This window comes from Charadrius vociferus, unplaced genomic scaffold (assembly GCF_000708025.1).
Source record: "Charadrius vociferus isolate BGI_N301 unplaced genomic scaffold, ASM70802v2 scaffold380, whole genome shotgun sequence".
Taxonomy (NCBI): domain Eukaryota; kingdom Metazoa; phylum Chordata; class Aves; order Charadriiformes; family Charadriidae; genus Charadrius; species Charadrius vociferus.
The window spans coordinates 1,330,713-1,343,964 of NW_009646428.1; positions in this window are offsets into that span (position 1 = coordinate 1,330,713).

The window sequence follows — 13,252 nt, forward strand, 5'->3', positions numbered from 1 at the left end:
ATTCCTGCTAGTGGAACCTAACACTCTGAAATTAGGCTTTCAGATAACAAGCTGATGTTTTCTGTCTCAAAAAAACCCTGCAGAACAGAAACAACTCCTCCCTTCTGTTTCCCTGCGTGTCCATTTTGTGAATGCATACAATAAACAAGTTCAGCTTTTCTTGCAGCGTCAGTACGTTGCGCTCCCCACTGAGCAGCAGCGACAGACCTGAAGTATGTTGAGGAGTGAGCTGAAGCTCGTGGTTTCGCTACCTGCGCTCCTTCTTGCTGGAGCGGCACCCACCTCCGGCAACCTCTGGGTCAGCATACCAGAGCCCTGAGGGAACGGCATGTTTGTAAACCAAACAGGAAAGAGGAATGAGCCAGACACTTACATCACCTGACAGATGTGTTTCTCAAGCATGCAAGTTCATTTAAGGCTCTTTCATAGCATGTGTTGACCCAAAATCAATAAATAAATGAATAAGTAAATAAAGGGAGGGGAAGGAAGGAAGAACAGAATGAGAGAGGGAGAGAATTGGTGTCATGCTCAACATGTTTTGCACCCTGTAAAAAGGAATTAAGTGACTCGAGCTCCCCACCCCCCTTCTCCTTTACGTCTGGAAGTGAGCCCTTCTGAAATACTATAGCTACTGGCAGCACAGCAACACATAATAACATGGTAGCAACACATAAAACTGTCAGTCTTCAATGGAAATAGATGGTTAGGCTGAGGGGGTAAACAGACTAAATCAATTTGAACATGCATGTTAAGGACTGTGAAAGGGCAGAGTTTAGTGCTGCTAGGCTGGAAAACATTTGTCTCTGTCTCGTTGTATTTCCCTGCCATTCAGCGGCATCCACCCACAGGCCTCTCACTTGGCTCCAGTCAGACTCCACGGCTGATTAATGGCAGCTGGAGGTGTCCAGTAATTTCCTCACCTAATAATAAACTACAACCCAAAACAGGGGTTCCCCTCAGGCCCACATTTAACATAACTCGACTTACTACCAGGAGAAAGCCAATTACCATGTGTCTGCTCACGTCTTTGAGATAATGCACGTCTAAGCGGCTTTGAGAGGTTACTTGGGTGACTTTGGGCACGTCACTTTTGTCTGCAGCGGGGTAAACAAAGCTCAGATAGCATCTGCATCACTCTTATACAGGGATCATAAAAGGAAAAAAAAAAAGGGGGAAGAGATGCCATTTTTGCAATGAGAAAATAGTCTCCTCTAACAAATCTTAACAGCAACATGACCTCAACAACAGAGAGACTTTCTCTTATCCTAATCCCAGGGTCACCAACACACACAATTACGATTTCAGTGGCTGAGGCTTAAGCAATCAGTCTGGCTCACCACTTCCTACCCAAGGGTGCCCAATAAAACATTTTATATGACGACACATCCTCAACAAGAACTTTTCCAGATTTTGTTGGCAATTAAAGCAAAGCCTTGTTGCTGAAAGAATTGCATGGATTTGTGTATTCAGTATTAAGACTATAAAGCCAGTATTGTTTACATGGGATATCATATTGACTACATAGTATTACCTCTACATTATTAACTATGCTGGTTTAATAATTATTACAAGTGAGAATTTTATGTTTTTTAATGTTACTTAGGTGAGCAGCATCTCAACTTCTGTACAGTTACTTGAGTAAATAAGGGATGAAGATTTAGCTGTAAATAATTGATAGTAGTATTAAAAGCATAAAATAATCTAATCAATCCTTTAATTGACAGCAGCTTAACATGAAAATGCCTGCAAAACACAGGATTATTCCTTGTGCACCTAGAAGACCCCCTTGTAGCCCAGTCCTCCATGCACCAGTATTATGAATTTTCCAGTACCACATTTCAGTTTCTTTTTCCCAGGAGATAACTGGAAAGACATGTATGTACAAATGCTAGTAGCGTCATGTGTGATACATATTTAGCTATAGAGCACACCACCTTTGACATAAGCAAGAGTAATGCCACAGATTATGGCATCAGAAATTTCTAACGTGCATATTTATACAGGTGTAGATATATGAAATAAATAATATGTAATTAGATGCAAAAAAATACTGGAATAATATTCAGTTCATACTGTCCTGCAAAAAGAAGAAAGGTCTGAATATCCCAGTTTCTTGGTGAATGGGCTATCGCAAGCAATGCAGATGCCAACATTTTTGCAGTAGTACTTCCTCACTATAGGGACAGGATATACTTGGTGCCAAAAAGGAAGTCAATTGTGTTCCATAGTGTTTGACAGGTCCTATTAATACCTGCAATTCGTAGTGTCTGTCAAAATTTCAAAAGCAAAAAACGCATGTGTTTATGTGCACATGAATGTGCTTTTCCACAGGAACAAATCTAATTAACATGTGGACACTGAAGAAAGATTGTCAGACACACAGACCATTGCTGGCAGTGTCTGCTCACACAAGCAACTGCTGGCACTAGGGGATTAAAAGGTAATATAATGATTTCTTCAAAAGTCTTACAACAGCTTGGGAGGAAAGTGATTTTTCCAGACATCTGTGCAAATAGATTTTCCATTCTCTTCAAAAGTTTCTTCCTATCTCTCCCCTATCTTCCCTCCCGAGGCACAGATCATCAGAAAGAAATTTAAAACAATTCCGGGTATTGCTTTTACGCTATCCCTTATACAAAGAGATAAAGTCTTTTCTGCCATAGATGTCACTACATAGAACTTTGCAATATGCTAGAAATGGCATAAGAAAAACCAGCAAACAAGGAAACAAATGCAGATATGAAAGGCAATGCGTTAGGAACTGTTATTTTCCATCGTGCTTGAGCAGGCCATTTAGGCCATTTCACTGGAGGTGCTGGTTCTCACCAGTAAATCAGAAGCAAGGCGAATTTCAAGCAGCACTTTTTAAAAGGTTAGGAAGCAAAAAGCTAGTTTTAGCATATAGCAAAACGTCTTTTTTTTCTCTTCCACTCTTGTACCAAAAGTTGACGCTCAAGTGTAGAGCCTACATCTCTCAAACAGAGATACCTACTTAACATCTCTAATCATGTTACTTTTCCCATTTCAAAAGGCTACATACGCGGCAGGTCAAGTCTACACATTAGTGATTACAGGACTAGAGTGGAAACTACCTTCCACTGTCACAAAATTTGGTTCAGAACCACATATTTCTTAAAATCAAGGCCAGGTGACAGATGGTCTCTTTCAGACACACACACGCTTCTTTCCTAAGAATATCCTAATCATCCTGACTAGTGAGGAGACTTTCTCCCATGTTGGACAGCAGAAGGGAGATACAGAGACAAGTATAATACATTCCCAAATTCTGCCTCAAGAGCATAGCAATTTTGCTTACATCTGTCTCAAGAACAAGCAAGCATGATTGTTTAACATCACGCAGTTAAGTGGCTTCCTAATACAAATTGCAATAGCCTCACTTTTAGAAGTTACAGAAGGACTTATATCTAATTAGCAAATGAGCTGCATAATTAGCATCAACCATATGATAAGTGAATCTGATGAGTGCCCTGACACTGTCAACAATATAGAATTACAGTAACTTGTTATGAGCACTTACTGTATTATGGTTTAAATCAAAGAATAATATTTTTCTCTGTATATTAATTATACATTTTACATACGTTTAAAATAAATGCTTTGCTTTCTTCACATGGGAGAAATGGTAATATACTCTGTGTTTTTCTTTCAATATTGAGCCAAATAAAAATGAATCAGTTAAGTAAACGGATACATGAGGAGCAAGTCCAGAGAGCACCCGAAGCTGCCCAGGAGAAGGCTACTTGGTGTTTTGCAGAAGTGAGTTTGTACATGCCCCTTTTGCAGTTCCCTCCCTGCCCTGCTAGCAGTCAGTTGAAGCATCCCTAAGTAGGCAGCTCCACTTGACGTCAAACATCGATCCACAAAGGGTCAGTTCAGGGGTCAAGAGTTTCTCAGCAGAAAGCAGTCTCTGGCCTGCCTCCTTCCCCAGGCCAAGGCCGGGGTCTCCAGTCCTTAGGTGTGACAGAGCCAGGGGGAAAATAAAGTAGGTGCCTTAGTTCTCCACCAAAAGAAAACCATAAGTAAGCCCATTCCCTGTACTATATCTGCAGCAGGAGACAAGACCCCTGTCCACTGGTGTGGGTGACTAACTCACATCACAAAGTCTTAGATAACTACACTAGTTGTCTTCGACACACACCCACCCACCCCACCCACTTCAGCATCAACGAAGAGAGACAAGAACGTCAAAAGTGTGATTCACCTGACTTATTTTAGACATTCACTTTAGTGCCAGCCACCCTATAGAATCAACTGTCCTATAGTAGAAGTCCATGTTATTTCCCCATTTGCTATGAAAAGGACCGAAGACAGTAAGTTCAAAGATGTCAAGATGAGCACCTGGTCAGGTTTCTCCTTTTCCTTTCCAACTAACCACATCAACAAACCAAGCAATCCCACCCCACTCCTAGACCCCTGCTTCACCGTGCTGTGTCATCTTTGGCCATGTCTCTCATCTTGCTCAGGGAAGAACAAGTCTCTCTATTCCAGGTAACGTTGCTGTGCTGCCTTTGTGATGGTGGTTGCCTCAGCTCTGTTCTTAGAGCTCTCAGACTTAATTTCCCACCTGAGGTTTCACAAGGTGGGACGTTTGCATGTATGTCAGAGCATAGTCTGCGCTTTTCATTGGGGAATTTTGTTTGGAAAAATAGAATTTCTTCCTCCTGACGATTTTTAGAAGCTACTACCGTGGACTTGCATTTTTATTTTTTTTTCCAGTATACATGAACTTATGAGATCACAGGCTTGTGGTGTGCTTTGTGGTCAATAGTAGCCAGCCAATTAAAAAGACAAAAAGTGATAGAGCAAATAGGCTTTGTAAAAGGTATCTAGCAATTCAGCATTCTACAGGGTAATAGAGAGCACACAAAATAAAGCAAAGCTCAAGAACCCATTCACACTGACTACTGAGTCAGATATTTCTTGCATTTTTTGAAAAATTATTAAGACTCTCCTTTTAACGGCAGTAAATTTTCAGCAAATGTTTGGAACACACGGGGAAAAAAAAAATTGTATCTTTTGTTGTAAAGATAAATGAGCCATTTGATACTTTTTCTCTCAAGATATATACCAGTAAAAGTGTCCAGAAAAAAAGGGGAAAAAAAACCACTAAAATCAACTTTTCCCCACAAAGTTTCCAGTGATTTTTTTTTTTACTGCCAGTAGTATTTATATGACTAAAATACTTCCAAATGCAAAACTCAGCAGTAAAAGTTCTGACCTGTTAATCTTGCATACACTGAGGCAGCTCTATAACAGCTGAACAACTGCACATAAAATTAAAGTCTGATTTACTTTTCTCTCCAACTTCACCTTTTCCTGATTTCATAAAATATCATGTCCTTATTAAATTACTTAAGTCAGATCACAGCTCCAAATCTAACCACCCCCAACCCCTTTTATTTTGGAGGACAAGAACATGCAGTGATTACTTTTTGTCAGACAACAGCAAGCTTCTCTTACATTACCGATCAGCACGTAAGTGAAATCAAAATTTCATAGGCCATGTAAGTCCTCTCTATAAACCAGAGAGGTAATGGGGAGAGTATATCTATTATTATACCAATTGCTAGGTTGGGGAAAAAACCTTCCAGGCACAAAAGCCCTTCTTAAGAACTTGTGAGGTTTTCCCCCCCCAAAATCAATCTATCCAACTAAAAAAATATCGTTCTCCCTTCTAATCTTTCCTCCCCAATATCCTTTAAACATCATAAATGGAACAACACTGTGCTTTCCTGTATATCTTCTGTCTCCCTCTTCTCTATCCAATGAAATATAAGCTGCATGTCTTGCAGAAAAGGGTTGTAAAGCTACCTCTGCAGCCACATTCAAATCCCTTCTCAAACAACTCTTTTGCCGTGAGGACTGTTAAAAAACAAAGGTTGCTGATGTGCTGTGACAGCTGGTCTGCCTCTCTATTTCAACTGTCTGGTACGAAAGGCCTGCAGAAACTGGTTTTTTATTATTCATTTTTCTGCTTTCGCATCTAGCCCAACAAGCCTCTGGTTCACGACCTAGGTTCCTAAGCAATATAATCAAACAAATAAATAATATTAATAAAGGTAGTCTGCACGTGGGCTGTGCAGTCTCTCTGCGGCGTAGGCCTCACTTTTTTTGGAATTTTTTTTAAGGACAAAAATTTTCAGTTTAAAGACCTCTCTTTACCCTAATCCTGAATGTTTCCAAAAGGAAGTGTTAGTATAACTTAAAAAGACAATGAAAAATTATAAAATTAATCTACTTTTGGGGGGGTGGGGAATATTAACCTCACTTGCAGTGCAGTTCTTTCTTCTTCAGGTTGCACATACCTTGTTCAAGAAAACTTTCCCCTACTCCACTTACAGCAGAAAAATACATGCACTGTTCTGGAGGTTTTTCCCCACAACATAGCTGCTTACTTCAAACTTGATCTAACGCCCACCAGCGTCAACCAGAATTTTTGATCAATTTGAATAAGCACAGGATTCTTTGACAATTTTAATAGAATTACTGAGGAAGTGATCTTCAGTTTTAAATAGTTGGCTCCTCACTAAAGAGACCTGAGAAGTGCTAAAATCTTGGCATTGAGTTGAATCTGCCTCAAGATGGATGCAGGCTTACATTTGTTATTTTTCTACACTGAGGCTCTAGTTTACAAGTCCGCTTTTGAACCCAGGGATCTTGCAAAGTTGGACTGCGCTCGCAAGGGGCTGAGCTCTTTAATGACCTCCCCGACTCCTTCAAACGCATCTTCTAAAGCCATAACACTACGCCTTCTGTGCCAAGATTACGTGTTCCCATACTACAGAAGGAGCGAACAAAGTCCGAAAGAAAAAGGAAAGCTGGTCTCCCGTCAGAGCCCCGGCTTATCTCAGCAGCCCCCTATTTTTAACTCGATTGCAAACGATATCTGTGATCAAAGGGCCAGAACCCCTGGAGGAGCTTAGGCGAACAGCGTGGTGGCCGCAATTCTTCCTGATGATTTGTAAGCAGGAAAGGACTTTTGACATGAAAGACAGCTTAAACAGCGCAAGAATAGCAATAAACCAGCTGTAAAATGCTTAACATTGCCCTTGAACTAATGCAAATCGTTCCAAACAATTTTCTTTTCTTTTTTTCTGCCTTTTTTTTTTTTTTCCTTTTTGCAGTCCATGGGTGCCCTGCTGGGACATTTAAACAGTCACATGCTCGCCATACAAAAGCCCATATAAGTGGGGAAATACAGTGTACTAATGTGTTTAGAATAAGGGAACCAAACAACCTCCACAATTCAGATCTGCTGCCTTCCTTTCTTTTGTTCGAGAAAGTGTTCATTAATGACAAGCTTGTTTTGGATACTGACCAGCTTCCAGACAGAAATGTTGACGAGTAATTTATTGGCTTAAAATACTCAATTAAGCCATTGAAGAGATAAGTTAACAAAGTAAGTAAAACCTGAATATTCTGAAAGTAAATTAGTTGGGTCACTGAATAGTTTAGAAAATGACAGTACTTGCTTTCTGAACTTCAGCAATATTAAAGAAGGGCGATAACACGTGTTTATAGAAATCCCATTTCAAGGGAGCGCTCTCTACCATGATTGCTCCCCACAGAAATGATACAAGGGTCTAAACAGAATCCTTCAAGGTCACCTTTAAAAGCATTTTTTTTTTTTCCACATGGATCTAGAGTAGATTTTTCATTTCAAGCAATGACACATGCCCTTATCACCAGCAATTAGTTAAAATCTTTTAAAAACTTCCAATACGGAATAAAATATAGCCTTGTAGTAATCAGAGATAGGAAAGACCAATGAGATCATCAGTTCAGTTTCCAAAAATGTTGAATACCGGGATAGCTCTTTAAGGCAGATCATATCAGCTTTTAGAAAAATACCAGTAATTAAAAGCTGGTTGGTATGCATGTGTGAGCTTAATAAATTAAAATTCTCTGATACATCAGTTCTCTTTTTTCTACTTCTTCCTGACAACGCTTGTGGCCTTAAGCCAACACTTTTTTTACCCCCTGAAAATCTTTTTCATTCCTCCTCACTGTTCCCTAGGACATTCTATGAAAATGGCTGTGCAGCCATGGCCATAAATACATAAGGTTTGTGACCAGCCTAGGAAGTGACCTCAGGAATCCATATCCCAGTATATCCAGCCATATTTCTTCCAATTTCATCCTCTGGGGAGTTCTCTGTCTAAAGATAACAGGATACACACTCTTGCTAGATCTGTACCGTGTGGGAACCTCTTCAGCTCTTATTTCTGGTGCTGCTGTAACCAGTTGCTAACTATACTAAGCACATGGGTCTTGGAATTGTTTAAACTAGCATTGTTTGAGGTCCTGTGTGCAACCGCAAAGTGAAACATCCAAAATGTTTTCAACTCTCAAATATGATTGTCAATGAAATATAGTTGGTTAACATTTTATGTTAAGATTCACATTAGTGTTTCTTTAATTCAAATGACCTCATACTCAGTAAAAAACTTCTATTGTTCTATTTTATGTAAATTTTCAGTGACTTCAGAAAAGCTGCAAGCATTTTACTGATTTTGGTTTTATTTTGTTTCCCATCTTTTTTTTTTGTCATAGATACATTATGAAATAACTTAAATTTGCAAAGATTTACAGCACCTCACACAAGCAGCGGGGAAAAATAAGCGCCCAGCTTTGTCTCTGTTTTTCTTAAGACTAATTTTTTCAAGTGTTAGAGGTTAATAACACTTATTTCATCCATTGCTTGGATCTAATAAAAGCAGTGGGGCATAACATTCTGTAAAACTAGGCAATAGAGGAAATAACACTAATGTTAACCTCTAACATAAATGTCGTAGTAATTACCCTGGTCTACTTTTCAAATGAATGCCTTTTGTAGTCTCCCAAGTGGCATGGAAAAAACCCCCTATGTTCTAGGCAGCCACCAGTTTTCCCAGATGGAGAGCAACCTACGTTATCCATTCCTTTTTGTGCCATACTGCACAGTGACAGGCAAAGATGTCACACAAAGGACTGGCACCCTATTATGGATAGAGAAAGAGCAATCCCTGGTAGCTACCTTTAATGTATGTTTTTAAAATGCAGAGACGGCTTTCTGCCAGAAGAGAACATTTTGCCTACTTTGCCTCTGCCCGAGATTTAAACAGGCAAATCTGAGCAGAATACTTTAAAAGCCAAATGAGGTACTCTAAATTAATTCATAATGGTACAATTAAGACAACATCTGCTCCCAATACTGTTTGGTTTTTAAAGAAACTATTTTTAAAATTGTCTTTTATAGCTTTTGAGATTATCCTGCAAGTGTGTACGAATACTGTCAGTCACCTGAAAGCCTCAGTTGACCTGAATGGGACAGCCCCAGCCTTTGTCTGTTAGTACTACACGTGGAAACTAAAATTTCACAAATATTCACAAATGTAGTCTCAGCAGTAATCTTGATTTCCAGGTGTCTTCAAGCAGGATAGGAAAGAGCACAGCACTCAGATCAGAGTCATTACTTAATACCTTCTTACCTAAAACAGATCTGCACCTAATCCTGCTAATGGTGTTAATTTTATAATAGACATCAGATACACTTCTCAAAAAAAGTATTCAGTATTCTCAGCTATCATTTATTGAACTCATAGGTAAACATATATGGACATCTCTGTATACAGAGTGCTTAACCAGACCTATTAGGTCCAAACATGGACCGTGATGCTTCAGCAGACAGGAAGCCAAGAGCCTATGGATATGGGAAGGAAAGGACCAGAAACTGGACTGCCATTTAAGGACAAATGGTTTATCAGGTTGTTGCAACTAAAACCTAGCCATTTAGAAAGGAAGAGAGAGGAGGCCAAAATAGGGCTAAGTCTAGGACATGATTCAACCAGGTTTATTAAGAAGATAGTCCTTGACCACAAGAGAGGGCCTTATGACCAAAGCTGCGGTGCAACTCAAGAATGACTGCAGGGCCGTAGTTAGGTGTCAGACAAAAGGCAGTGGAAGCAGTTAGAAAAGTGCCTTACGAACTCTGTTGTATAAACATAAGCATTTAGAGCCACTTACTATCCCCACCTGGCTTCAAATTTTCTTTCCATAACAGCACACATCTCCCATATACCCCATGCCATATATCCCAACCCAACAGGAATATCTTGGATTTAAAAAAAAATGTCTCACATAACACCATTCAGCAAGTGAATACAGACCAAAATATGTCACTACAACACTTTGTATCCTTCTTTGCTTTATTGCCGTTTCTACTACTGGAGTTTCCTGAACACTCAGAAGACTGTGTTTGGATGCAGTGATACTGTTGTAGCTTTCTGGGGCTCATGTAGAACTCTGGACCACAGTTCTCAAGAAATGCTCTCTTATCCCTCTCTTGGGCTTTCAATGATTAAATAATGCTCCAATTCCACGAAATAAAAAGTGACAAGCTGCAATGACATATTGCAATTCTTCAGAACAGTTACTGAACTCTATTTGACTTTCTTCAAAATCCCTTGTTAGGAACATCAGAGAATCAAGAGCTGTGAATCAGGTGCCAAGTATTTACTTGGTGGATGCATCCTAATGACTGATGAGGATGATCAAGAATGTTGCGGGATATTCTTATTGGGAATGGGTATCTTGTTACTACAGGTATTAACTAGTAGAAACAGGAAAAAAAGTGAGTGCAGGGTGATGGTGACTGTAACCATGTCGGCAAAGAGTTCTGAAGATGATGTTTCAAGGAGTACTCATACAAGCAAATTAAAGAAATGAACATGTAACGATAAGAGAAAACAAAACCAATACAGAGTAGTGGGTAACTTCTGCAGAAAGGCTAGAACTTGAAACATGAATTGCGAATGAGAGAGATTGAGTTACACACACAACTTCTCTGAGTGACTTTGGATGTACAGCATAAAGTCAAAATGGAGAAACCTGCATATCCATATATTCCTGCATGAGCTACCCGATATGGACAGAGAGTAAGACTGCTGTGCTGCCACACCAATACTCTTCAGACGCATTACATTCACTAAATTCTTTTCTAATAAGGCAAGACAGCAGAGTTCTTTTCTCTTGACATTTATGAAGCCTGCAAAGTGGAAACAATCAGTACTTTGTCAACACCTGATATTTAGCCTGACCTTTTTTTCATAATTATATTAGAAGGCTAGACTAGACCCCAGAACATTTGGAAACCAGCTGGATTTGTAAACAGTAAAATATACTTAAGTCCACTATGCTCAAGCGAACCAGTTCAGAGCGGATTCCTCAAAATTTAGCAGAGATATTCACAAAAAAGCAGCATTATAAGGCAGCTTTTAAAGAAAATTGACCCAAGGTCTGTGCATAAAATATAAGTACAAATGTAATCTTTCCATCACCATCCTCCCAGACTGACTTTCCGACTTGACCCACAATCATAAAGGGAAAGCACAGTTTTCTGAAAGCTTCACAGAAAATCCTCAAGAGCTTCTCAGGATGGTACATCTCTCCCACATAACAGACTGAAAAACTGCACTAGAGAAAAAAAATCATTTAGAATGACCGATTTTATGATAATCTATGTATTTTACTTATTTCATAACTTCATATTTGGAGGTCTCTTACAAGACATATTCAAGTGGAAATGTGACATCCAATAGCTACACTATACACAGGAACTGATTACATCTGTCTGCAGAGGAACAACTATTCACATCTTCATTGTTCTAATGATACACAACATGTTTGGACACACCAGTGCAGATATCCCTCTCTACCTCAGACTTCTCACTGTCTTCCAAAAGCAAGACTGTAGTCTGATTAACTCAGTCCTTTACATCATTACCATTACTTTGCCAATAGCTATGTCTGAGGAATCACAGCTTTCCAGAGCTTTCCTTGTTGACTGGGGAGGTTCTACACTACCCTGTGGAAAAAAACATAGCCTGGAAGGAAGAGAAAGATGACCTGTATTGAAATCATGGGTTTCTCCACAAAATGTAGGAAGAGCTATGTCCCAGAGAAGTATTTGAACAAAACACTCTGATGCAAGAAAAACAGTATTATTGTAGTCGAGCAGCTATGAAAGAAGGTATTCTGCTGTACCTGCTGCGAACAAGGCCCCTGCTTTAATTATGTCTGAAGCTTGGTGGCAAATATCCAATCCCCAAGTGAAGGGGAAAAAAGGAACCAGTATTTTTTTCCATTCATTTAGTTGGCTGATTATTCTGAGTCTTTGACACTTTGACCTTTTGTTCTTTATGAATGTGCCCGGGTATACCTATAGGGTCAGCGTAGACTGACTGAGAGCAGTTAAATCTGGCTTTGTACAGTGCTTTAAACTCTCTCCTCGATGCCCAACATCTGCCTCCTGCCCTCACTTTACTCTGCCACTGGGAGACCTTGTTACTAGCAATTGGTGAGAGCTGGAAACTGGTGGGTATATTACAAAAGCAAAGGATTTTTCTTCATGACGAAACACAAGCACAAGCATTGCTAGCTGCTGTGAGACCTACTGCTTACATGACACCAGTGCAGGCTAGTGACTGGTCCAGAGATGAACTTTGCCAGACAACCACAATAATAAGAACTCAGAAGACTCGGAGACACCAGTGTGAAATTGTTGGCCTTTGCAAAAACAACATCGACTTGTGCCTCCAAGGAGTCCTCTGTCCAAAAGGATTCTACAGCCAGCTTTTGGGGCAGTTATCTCAAACGACTGCAGACAGCATGACAGAGTAAAAAGAAAGGAAAAATTCAGGACAAGATGCTTCAAAAATACATTGCTTCAAAAGCCTAATTGCGCTGAAAGATTTCGATCTTAAATATCAACTGCACATTATATGTTTGATATATTGTTCCAACACAATTAAAACTCTCCTCATGGACGCTGAAAGGAGACACTCTGGAAAACAACTGAGATAGCAGCGTAGGAAAGCACAGACCATTTTTGCTACTGATGTTAACCTCCTTTCTGTGGGATACACAGGACACCTGGAAAATGAAGTTTCTAAATCAGCATCCGACTTGGGTGACTAAAATTAGACCATACAAAGAACCTGTGAACACTGCCCTTGAAGTTCTAGTAAGTACTATCTATTTGGTAGGACTTCCATTATAGCCGTGTCCATGGAAGAAAAATGCACCGTTTCCTAACACCTAAGCAGAAGAAGTGCTAAACATACACCTTTTCAGAAGGGCTTGTTTTTCAGGCCTGTCTAGGAACCACTGCACTTTGTGATCTAAAACCAGAAAGATATGTATTCCTACCCTCAACTAGAGCACAAATTATGAACACTGATCATTCCTCCTT